This window comes from Podarcis gaigeae, assembly GCF_964106915.1.
Source record: "Podarcis gaigeae genome assembly, chromosome: 8".
Lineage (NCBI taxonomy): Eukaryota > Metazoa > Chordata > Lepidosauria > Squamata > Lacertidae > Podarcis > Podarcis gaigeae.
The window spans coordinates 60705883-60716212 of NC_139684.1; the positions used below are offsets into that span (position 1 = coordinate 60705883).

At 43.4% G+C, this 10330-nt stretch overlaps 1 pseudogene across 1 annotated transcript; it reads left to right on the top strand.

Annotated features, from left to right (window-relative positions):
• The first annotated feature begins 1560 nt into the window (after positions 1–1560).
• LOC310851015 (gap junction beta-5 protein pseudogene) lies at positions 1561–9989 on the top strand (annotated as a pseudogene). The gene is made up of 2 exons (XR_014568725.1): positions 1561–1696; positions 7404–9989. The product of XR_014568725.1 is annotated as a gap junction beta-5 protein pseudogene (transcript).
• Positions 9990–10330: the final 341 nt, after the last annotated feature.

The following is a 10330-nucleotide window of genomic DNA, read 5'->3' on the forward strand; positions in this document are numbered from 1 at the left end:
TAGAACAGAAAAGGCCCTGATTCCATCCATCATCAACAGCTGGAGCATGGTCTCAGCTGAGGATCTTAATGCAGGGGGGATTTTGTATGGGAGTAGCTGGCTAGGGACGGGAGGCATAATTGATGGGAAGGCAGCATATAAATACAATTCCTTCTAATACTGAAAGGAAGGCAACTATCCCAACATTGTGGGACCAAAATGGAACACTGGGCAAAAAGAGGGAGATATTGGCATGGTCTGCAACACCCTCCCATTTCAAATAAACTCAATGAGGATTGAGCATGTTCAGTACCTCTAGAACTCATGGAATGTGGAGTGTTAGGGTTCGTCCACACTTTTGCTTGATTTATATTCTGATCATATTGTGTACCGATTAATTCCCCCAGGTCTGAGAGCTTTTCTTGTGGTTCTGTGATTATGCCTTGAGAAAATCCAATCTCACCCATTGAACTGAACCTCGGTTTAAGCAAAATGTCTCTTTGGATTTCCCACACATCTGAGAAGATCTGATTCAGTGAGAAGGATCAGAGTTTTGCAAGGCACAGCTATGGAACAACAGCAAAAGCTTTCTCAGACCTGGGGGAATTAATCAGTACACAATGCAATCAAAGTATGGCTCTAGTGAAAGTTTGGATGAGCCCTTACTTGGAAAAGAGAACTGGAAAACAGGGCAAGGAATTGAATGGTCTTCTTAAACTCATTCACATTTTATAGTATTCTGAGGTGACCTTGGATGGATGGAGCAGAGAACAGGAGTGCTCCTGTTAGGGGGTGAGTGGAACACCCTGCAACGTTATAGCAGCTCTTGCATGTATAATATAATAGCAAATCCCAAGTCTGTTGTGTCATTATGCCTGTTAAACACTGGGCTTGAGCCCTGGGGGGTGGAGAAGGCTCTCATTTGGTCTTGCTCCAGATATGTGGACTTGAGCTGCAGCTGCTATATTCTACACTTCTCTGAATTCTGCAGTGTCTGCAAAAATATGTCCCTTACAGTGAAACTGCATATAAAATATATCTTTTAGACAAAAAAGGGTATATAAAACATAGATTTGGGGGGAAGTGTGTACAAAGCTGTATACAATTTAAATGCAGGTTTTGTGTGCACTCTTTGGGGCAGAATGGACACTAAGTACCGTATTTTTCTGTGTATAAGACTAGGTTTTCCCCCTAAAAAATAATGTCAAAAATTAGGGGGTGTCTTATACATGGGGCCATCTCCCCCCCCCCATTTTTTTAAATTGGAGTCCCCCAAAATAGGAGGCGTCTTATACATGAGGGTGTCTTATAGATGGGAAAATATGGTGCATACAAAACTGAGGAACAGCAAAAAAGAAAAGACCTGCTCTCTTCATCCCTCTCTCCTCCAGCCATAGGACTGGATGCCCAAATCACATTGGTTCTCTGCTGCTTGTATGATAGAGGTCCTTGACATTTGCATGAGTACAGCTCTCTGCTTCCAGCAGTCTTGACAGGTAGCAGCAACCGAAGGTGTGCTGGAAAGCTCCACCCCGGAATGTGCTTTTTGGAGATTCCTCCTCCTCTGCCTCGTCCTCCTCCTCCTCCTCACTCCCAGAGTGCTGGGAGGAGCCTCAGAGCTTTGATGCCCTTTAATTGGGAAAAAGGCTGTCTCAATGCTACAGAAGGCGAGAGCCGATCAGGAAAAGGCCTGCAAGGAAGCTGGAACTCCTACCAGGTAAGTGTGTTCATTTGTTTTTCCTCACCATTGTGGGCTGAACTGCGACAAGAATGCCTTTTGCAAAAGGTTTTAAAGGTGTTCACTGTAAGGTGGGGACCACAACATGGTGGGAAGATGTCGCTGCTAGGCAGACAATACTAGGTGGACCTATGCCTCCTGACATGCCTCCCTGTGTTCCTGTGGGACATGTGCCACAAAAGTCAGGCTTACTATTAGCCAAGGTAAATCAGGGCTTCAGTGGTCGAGATCAGATTTGTAACATTTGAAAAGGCAGCCACTGACACTACCCTGAAAGCCTTCCCCTCACCGAAGAACCACAGAAGCCCCCGTATCTCGGGAGAGGAATACAGGAGTTCGCAAACCAAAAGATGCGACTCTGAGGCAAACTCAAGCCCAGGCACCCCGTGTGCACCTCCTGTAAAAGCAAAGAGTCTCAGGTTGCATCTGGAATTTCGTAACAAAATATGCAGGCTTAATAGTTTCATATATATAATAGGCGGGGTGAGAGAATGTTGTTGTTGTTTTTCTCATCTGTAGTGTCCATGAAGATCTCGGGGTCTTGTGAATGTTATGCTCACCTTGTGGGGAAGTGTTAATTCATCTTTTTAATTCATGTGCAGCAGATCCCCATGAAATTCTTGTCAAACGACAAAGTGATAACACTCGGAATCTTATGGTCCCCGGTATTTTTTCAAATGATCTTTGAGAGCTGGGAGGAGGAGCCAGTGCTTTGCTAATGTATCATTTTAACATTACAGGAAATGTCAAGAGTTGGTTTTACAGCTTTTTTTTAAAAAAAAAAAAAGAAGACTAATCAGGGAAAATAAAATGCTGCAGAGACAGAATTCATTGAGAGCAGAAATGTTGATCACAATAGTTTGAAGATCAAGTGATCACTATCTATGCTTCCGTATGGAAGGTATATTTAAAAAACAAAGTTTGTGCAGAGCATATGGGCTGGATCCAGAATAGGTTAGTTGGACTTAGGTTCTATTGAAATCAATGCAACGAAATTAATCATGGCTTAACCAGGCACAGTAATCTGGGGGAGTGCTGTAGCTCAGTGGACATCATCTGTTGCATGCAGAAAATTCTCCAAGATTTCAGGAAGAGTCCAAATCCCTTCAAATTTGTGTGTAAATATAATGAGCTTCCATTGATTCAGCTTCCATGTTAATGTGAACCTACCTAATCTACACTTCTTGAACCAATAAGAAAAAGGTAAATGCAGCTGTCTTTTGAAATTTGCACTTATCTGAATTTTACAGTAGTTCAACAGCCAAAAACAGCATGCACAAGGTACACACAAAATTCCATATGTCAGTGAAAATAGCTTACAAACATGCATCATATTTGGGGGAATGGTTTGCAAAAATGTGGACATTAGAGAAAATTGCATACAAAAATGAGGACATTTAGAGAAATGTGGATGAAATTATACAGGGATTTTTCACACACACATACATACACACTGCTGCAGAAATTAGCCATACTACAACTATAAAAATGAGGAACTAGGAAAAACCAAAATGGACAGATTTGCCCATCCTAGCATAAGGGCAGATTAACAGCATCACGCCCTAAGCCCCCAGGGGGCTAATCTTGGCTGTGGTTAGAAACAAAATTATAAAAATGGAAAGTTTGTCTGATCTAGCATGGCAACTCTTGTGCTGTGCTTTTAGTGCTAGGACTGTGATGAATTAGTAAACCTTGGCCAATCGTACAGATTAAAGATGAATCATCTTTGTGTCAGTGTTCCTGCAAAGACATTTTTTGTTCCAGTTTCTCAGTCTCCATTTGGCTTTCTAGAAGAGATGCTTGAGAAAGGGGAGCATCAGACAGCATGTTAATGCTCTTATAAACTTTAATCAGCCTCCCTCCCCACTCCTCCACCTTGAATCCATTCCAAAGGCACCTGGACCCATTCCCTCTAGGCTGCTCTAAATGCCTTACTTTCTTCAGTACAGGCTTTCAGTTCATGTGCAGCTCCTTGAGGACTTCAAAGAGCAGCAGCTGTTCGACAAAACTCTTCAGGGAAGATCCTTCTCTCCAGAAATTCAGCACTAGCCATAGGAAGCAATTAAGGCTGCCTGTGTGTCTTCTCTTCCCCAGTGCCTAGGCATGTGTACATTAAAAACCTATGGGTTCCTTTGTAAGAATCAGGCGCTGTCATGCTGCAAAGAAGGGAAAAGATGCAGGCAGTATTGGCTCCAGGTTTGTGGGGGCTTGGGGCAACATGCTCAGAACCCAAAAATTAAGTAGAAGTGAAGAGGAGGGACTTCTACTTCATTTTTGGGTCCTGCTGTCCATTTGCCTGCCCTGCTCCTCTGACTCTGTCCACACCACCACCCAGGTGCACCATGGTTGCAGCTCCGTCTTCTCCTATTGTCTGTTGTTGCTCAGGTGTTTCTAGAGAGCAAATGAGTGGCAGCAGCAAGGAGATGAAGCACAGAGCTTTGGGTGTTGTCATTGGCGCCCCTGTTTTGAAATGGACTTTGCCCAGTGATGTCGGCTTCCAGTCCTGAACTGCATCACTTTGGACTGTAGCTGAGACCTCGTTTGATGGGCACTCCTCCTCTGTTTTAACACATACATGCAAAACTAGCACTTGATGGGAAAGACTCAGACAGAACCCTTCCCCGGGATACTTCCAGCAATTTTTGGCAAAAACTGTTAGGGTCCACCACAAATTTACTAAAAATCAAGAGTCCACCCCCTGGGTCCAGTTCAGATTATCTCCTGGTTCCACCGCTGTGGAAAAAGGCTCTGCCTACAGACCCAGGAGTGGTCAGCTAGGGGTGGAGAAATCTGTCAGTTGTGGCTTCTCATTTTTCCAAACTAAAGTTCAGTTCTTCACATTCCCACACCAGTTTTAAAATTTTATTTTAGAAAGTCCTCGTGAAAAATTGGCAGGATCTTAGTATGACTTTCTCCTAATATACATGTTTTTAGATGTAATTCCCTCTAAAATGCACATATTTGCAAAGCAATTTTCCCTACTATAGTGCATTTTTGTATGTTACGCTCATTCATATATGTATTTTATGTACACTTTACCCCAGTATATGCATGTTTGTACGCATGGCTTGGCTGAAGAACTGCTTCCAAAAATATGAAGAAATGTGAATTTGGGAAGATGGTTTAGTTTAGCTTCTCATGTTGTTTCAGAAAGTGTGATTTAAGTAGGTGTAGCTTTAAATGCAAATAGAACCAACTTTCTCCTCAACCCCTATGTTCAACCCTAAGTTCATGTATTAGTTCATGTATTAGTTTGGCCATATCTTCTCTACAAAGCTGTCTAGTCAAAGTCTGGTTTACAGATGAAGAAACCCCAAGGAGGGGGGGATAAGGGCCTTGAATTTGCCCATCTATAATATTTGTTCAGCAGCCACATAAGTTTCCTAGTCCCAAGTCTTCCACACTATGGTGCAATGTATTGTATTCCTGATTAATTATTTGCATATGGTAACTCTATGTAAACTGGTGCTTTCCCATCTGATGTTGTGTTTCCTCTTTTTTGGCATTGTGTATGTTGCCATCATAGGAGATGGCAGGTCTCCATCATTTCAAAAGCAAATGGAGACGCTCTTGAGAACTCGCAGCACCCCAGTCTCATACCAGAGTTCACCACCGAGCATCTTCCTTGCACACACAAACACACACACACTTTATTTACTGCAGCAGTTAGCAGTTCTTGCCCCTTTGGGAGATGAGGGCAGGGTGGATAGATTGTGGTTTCTTTCTAGCCTGTACGGACATGTTGCTAGCTTAGGCAAAATATATGACATCCATATGGGGGAGAGGCACATGGTGTGGGGGTGGGGAAAAGTATTGGGTGTTTAAATTGCTATGCGTGTTTTCTAGCCTTGGCTCTTTAATCATTTGTAATCTGTGGTGAGGGGAGTGGCACAGCTGAACCCAGAAAGTTTATTTTATTTGCATATCCATTTCATTTATATATGAGCTTTTTGCCAAGGCACCCAAGGCAGTTTACAGTTTTAAAGGACTAGAGCAAATTATATTCTAAGTGTTGTAAGTAGCTGGGCCAAATCCCCTCAGTTTCCTCGATCATCCATTCATTTCCTCAGAAACTTCATCCAAGATTCTTCAGCAGGGTGGGAGAACCTTGTTGCTTTTTTGATGAAGTCATTGAAGAGTTGGAAAAGGCTCAGAAAAGTACCACCAAAATGATCAAGGGGAGGGAGTGACTTCCCTGTGAAGAAATGTTGCAGTGTCTTGAACAGGGCCAGATTTAGGTTTGATGAGGCCCTAAGCTACTGAAGGTAATAGAGCCCTTTATATGTCAACAGCTAATTGTGGCTGGTTTTGTGTTGGATATATGCTATATGGTAATTTATGGACCTAATAGGTATCTAAAGCCATTTGCACATAACAAAATATGTATTTTATCAAAGTAATTGTATTTTTTTCCCTTTAATTTTTTTTTGGGGGGGGCCAAGAGAGTGGGGCCCTAAACTATAGCTTGTTTAGCTTATACATAGATCCAGCACTGGTCTTGAACTTCTTAGAGAAAAAAAGCAAGAAAGAAGTGGTATGATAGAAGTTTAGAAAAACCATGCATGGCATGGAGAAAGTGGATAGACAAAAGTTTTTATTCCTCTCTCATAACACCGGAACTCATGGACATCCAGCAAAGCTGGATGTTGGAAGATTTAGGACAGATAAAAGAAAGTCCCTCTTCACACAGTGCATAGTTAAACTATGGCACTCGCTCCTCCAGAAGGCAGTGAAGTCCAAGAACTGGGATGGCTTTAAAAGAGGATTAGACAGATTCATGGAGGAAAGGGCTACTAGCCATGATGGCTATGCTCTACCTTCACAGCTGGATGCTGTAATGCTTCTGGATACCAGCTGCTGGAAACTACAGGAGAGGAGAGTTCTCTTGTGCTCATATTTCGCTTGCCGGTTTCACACAGGCATCTGGTTGGCCACTGCGAGAACAGGATGCTGGACTAGATGGGTCACTGGTTCACTGATCCAGTGGGCTGTTCTTATAGGGGATTTAAGCAAACATCGTCCTTAACTAGAAAAAGTGGTCCTAAACATGATCATCAACTTTATGGTGGGGGTCTTAGGGGTAGCACTTACTCTGCCTCCCAATTCAGTTTGGGAGGCAGAGGAAACCCCAATCCCATGATCCCCAGCAGGTAATGAAGCTCATCAGCAAGCACTAGAGTGATACTCTCTGCAGCCTCTATCAAGCACTCTCTGTCACCAGCTGCCAATTCTTCTTCTCAAGGTTGAGGGGTATGGCTGGCACCAGGTCAGTGTGGACAAGAAGCAGCAGTAAATACTAGTCCCAAACGATATGGGAGAAATTGGAGCAGTTTGTGACAGGCCATCAAAGTCCCCCAATTCCACACTTACCCCATTGTTAGTTGTAATATGTTGCTGAATTTGGAAGTAAAGCTTTTATCTCAAACAGCTATGAACCTTCATGGTAGATGATCAAACCTGGCAGGCATTGCAGAATGGGTTTAGAAAGATAGCCTGCAGATGAAATGGTTTGAGAGTAATCCTGAAGGGGGAGGGGAAGGGCTTAGGTTATTTTGGTTCCATGCAGCGAATCAGGTCTAGGGGTGAGGTGTTGTTGACAAGCTATCTATACGGTGTTTCTTTATACTCATACTGTAACATCAGGGTGTTACAATATTTCTAATTCCATCTTCTCATGTCTTTTCAGGAACTGGAAGTAGAAACCAGAGGCCATGAACTGGGGAAGCTTTCAAGGGCTCCTGACCGGAGTGAATAAATATTCCACAGCCTTTGGACGTATTTGGCTCTCAGTGGTCTTCATCTTCCGGCTTCTAGTCTACATAGTGGCAGCTGAGAAGGTTTGGGGAGATGACCAGAAGGATTTTGACTGCAACACTAAGCAGCCAGGCTGCCCAAATGTCTGCTATGACCATTACTTCCCAATCTCCCACATCCGCCTCTGGGCCCTACAGCTCATTCTGGTTACCTGTCCTTCCCTGCTGGTAATCATGCATGTTGCCTACCTGGAAGCCAAACTAGAGAAACATAAGAAGAAGGTTGGGGCAGACTATGCACTGCGCTATCCTCCTGGCAAGAAGCGTGGAGGCTTGTGGTGGACCTATTTCTTGAGCCTCATCTTCAAGTCTGCTGTGGACATTATATTCCTCTACATCTTCTACCATGTGTTCCCAAACTACACACTCCCCAATGTGGTGAAATGCTCCCTTGATCCTTGTCCCAACATTGTAGACTGCTACATAGCTAAGCCCACAGAGAAGAACATCTTCACCCTTTTCATGATCAGCACAGCCTGCGTTTGCATCCTCCTCAGCCTCCTTGAAGCCTTCTACCTCGTTGGGAAACGATGTAAGGAGCACCTCCAAGCCAGAAGTGAAAGCCACAGGAGGCAGGACAGTGAAGTATTCATTATGAAGAAAGACCCTTCCTCCCTGCCCCCCGGTAAACATAACCCAAATGAAATAGGTCTGGAGGCATTCAATAGTACCGACTATAAGCCTTCTCCCTTCAACTTCACATCCTGCCCACCTCAGACAGCTCTGACCTCTAAAACAGCACCATCATAAGCAACCCTTAAATCCTGGGGAACTGGGTAATGGAAACCTTATACAGAACTAATATTACCTACTTTGCATATCAGCACTTTCTTTTAGGCAGGACATGGATGTGATGTATGAGAGGGAGAGAGGGATGGCCTTTGTCCGACACTCACCTAATTCAGACTGTTCAGTTTTCTGATATACGTACTGATCAAAGAAGTCTATATTAAATGGTCATATCCAAATTCCCTGGTTCTTGCAACTAATTCGATCTAAACCACTTACTGTTTGCATATTGTGGACGTGTACTACTTACACGTTGCGGATTGCACTATTTGTGTCCAGTCCAGTTTTCAAAAACCTACCCACCACCACAACTGAAGGTGGCTGGCACACTTAGTCTTGACTGCTGAGATACACACATATACACACACACACAAACAGAGAGAGAGAGAGAGAGAGAGAGAGAGAGAGAGAGAGAGAACACCAAGTCAGTTCAAAGACAGGGATGATTTTCTTCCAGCCATCATGCCAAAGTAACAAGATGTACTGAGTGTAAAGCTGTCAGTCAAAACTACCCCCAAATGCCTGACAGAATAAGTGCATTTGACCAGCTTCCTGGAATGACGAAGTTTCATAGCCTGGTGAACTCCCTGGAAAGTGAAATCCCTTCTCAGCTATGAAGTTTACTGTGTAACCTTGATTCTTCCTGTCACTCTCTCTCAGTCTAAACTACCTTGCTGCATTGTTGAGGAGATAAAATGTGAGACTTGCTTCCCTGAGCACTTTAGAGGAAAGGTGAGAGAAAACTGAACACAAATCATGTCCCCCAAAGCAGAGGGAGGGAGGGAGAGAACGATAAGGGGAAAGGTGACTACAGGATGAATACAGAACTCAAGCCTATAAAATGAAAATGCTGATATTTAAAGCACAGGTGCCCATGTCAATAGATTAGTGAAAATTATCACAGAGTCAGAATAAAATTGGATTAGGGTTTTTATCCCCTTGTTTCCCTTTGTTTCATCGAGCATTGATTTGAAATCAATAGGTGTATTCAACAAAGTTTTATGCAAAATAGACCTACTGAAATTAATGGACCTAAGGAATTTCGTGTTTATTAATTTCAGTGGTCTACTCTAAGAAAGACTGAGTTCAATGCCACCTGATTTGAGTCTTGGGAGATTCTCATTCATATTTGGATATGCCCATCTGTGTCCAGGAATGGCTGACATGATAGGGTGGTGCCCAAGGACCAACCTACCAACAGTGGCATTGCTGCCACTTACCTGCACTGTATAGAGATGGACCAGGGTGGCAGTGAGACTGGGGTTGTGTGGGCAGAAGCGCCAGATTGGCACCATCAATGCACCTGAGCTGCCCCAACCTTGCCGCCACTGTGCCTCATCCAGGTAAGCGGAGTAACCCCGGTGTTGGAACGGTGGCTCTATGGCACCACCCCACCATCTGAGCCATTCATGATTTGTCGTTTTGTTATTGCACTATTGTTGTAAATGCTGGTTGGGGAGGTGCAAGGGGTAATAGCTTTTTCTTTTCCTGCCTATCTTCCATGTCACATCTTATCTCCAGATTCTGTACCGCACAATACAGCTGTGACTTTTGAATGTAGACAGACAAGTGCCTTATCAGTTAAAATGCAAGCAGAACAAAGAGGTGGGGGGAAAGGTGTATGTGTTATATTGAGATGTTCAATAAAATGTGAATAATAATTTTAAAAATTCCCTTTGGGCATTTTATTTATCAATGTGTTGCATTTATACCTCAGCAGAACTCAAGGTAGTATGCGTGAATCTCCCAGCAGTGGTGTGGGGCATGAAATTTCCCATTCCATAAATTGATTAGTATTAATGAAAGCACTTTGTTATGCAGCTCATAGCTAAACTATGGAATCCACTCTTACAAGAGGCCAGCAACTTGGATGACTAAAAGATTAGACATTCATAGTGGATGAGGCAACTGATGGCTATTAGCCCTGGTGGCTATTTCCTACCTCCAGTGTTGGAGGCAGCATGCCTCTGAATATCAGCAGCAGGTGAACAGAGAGCTGCTACACTCAGGT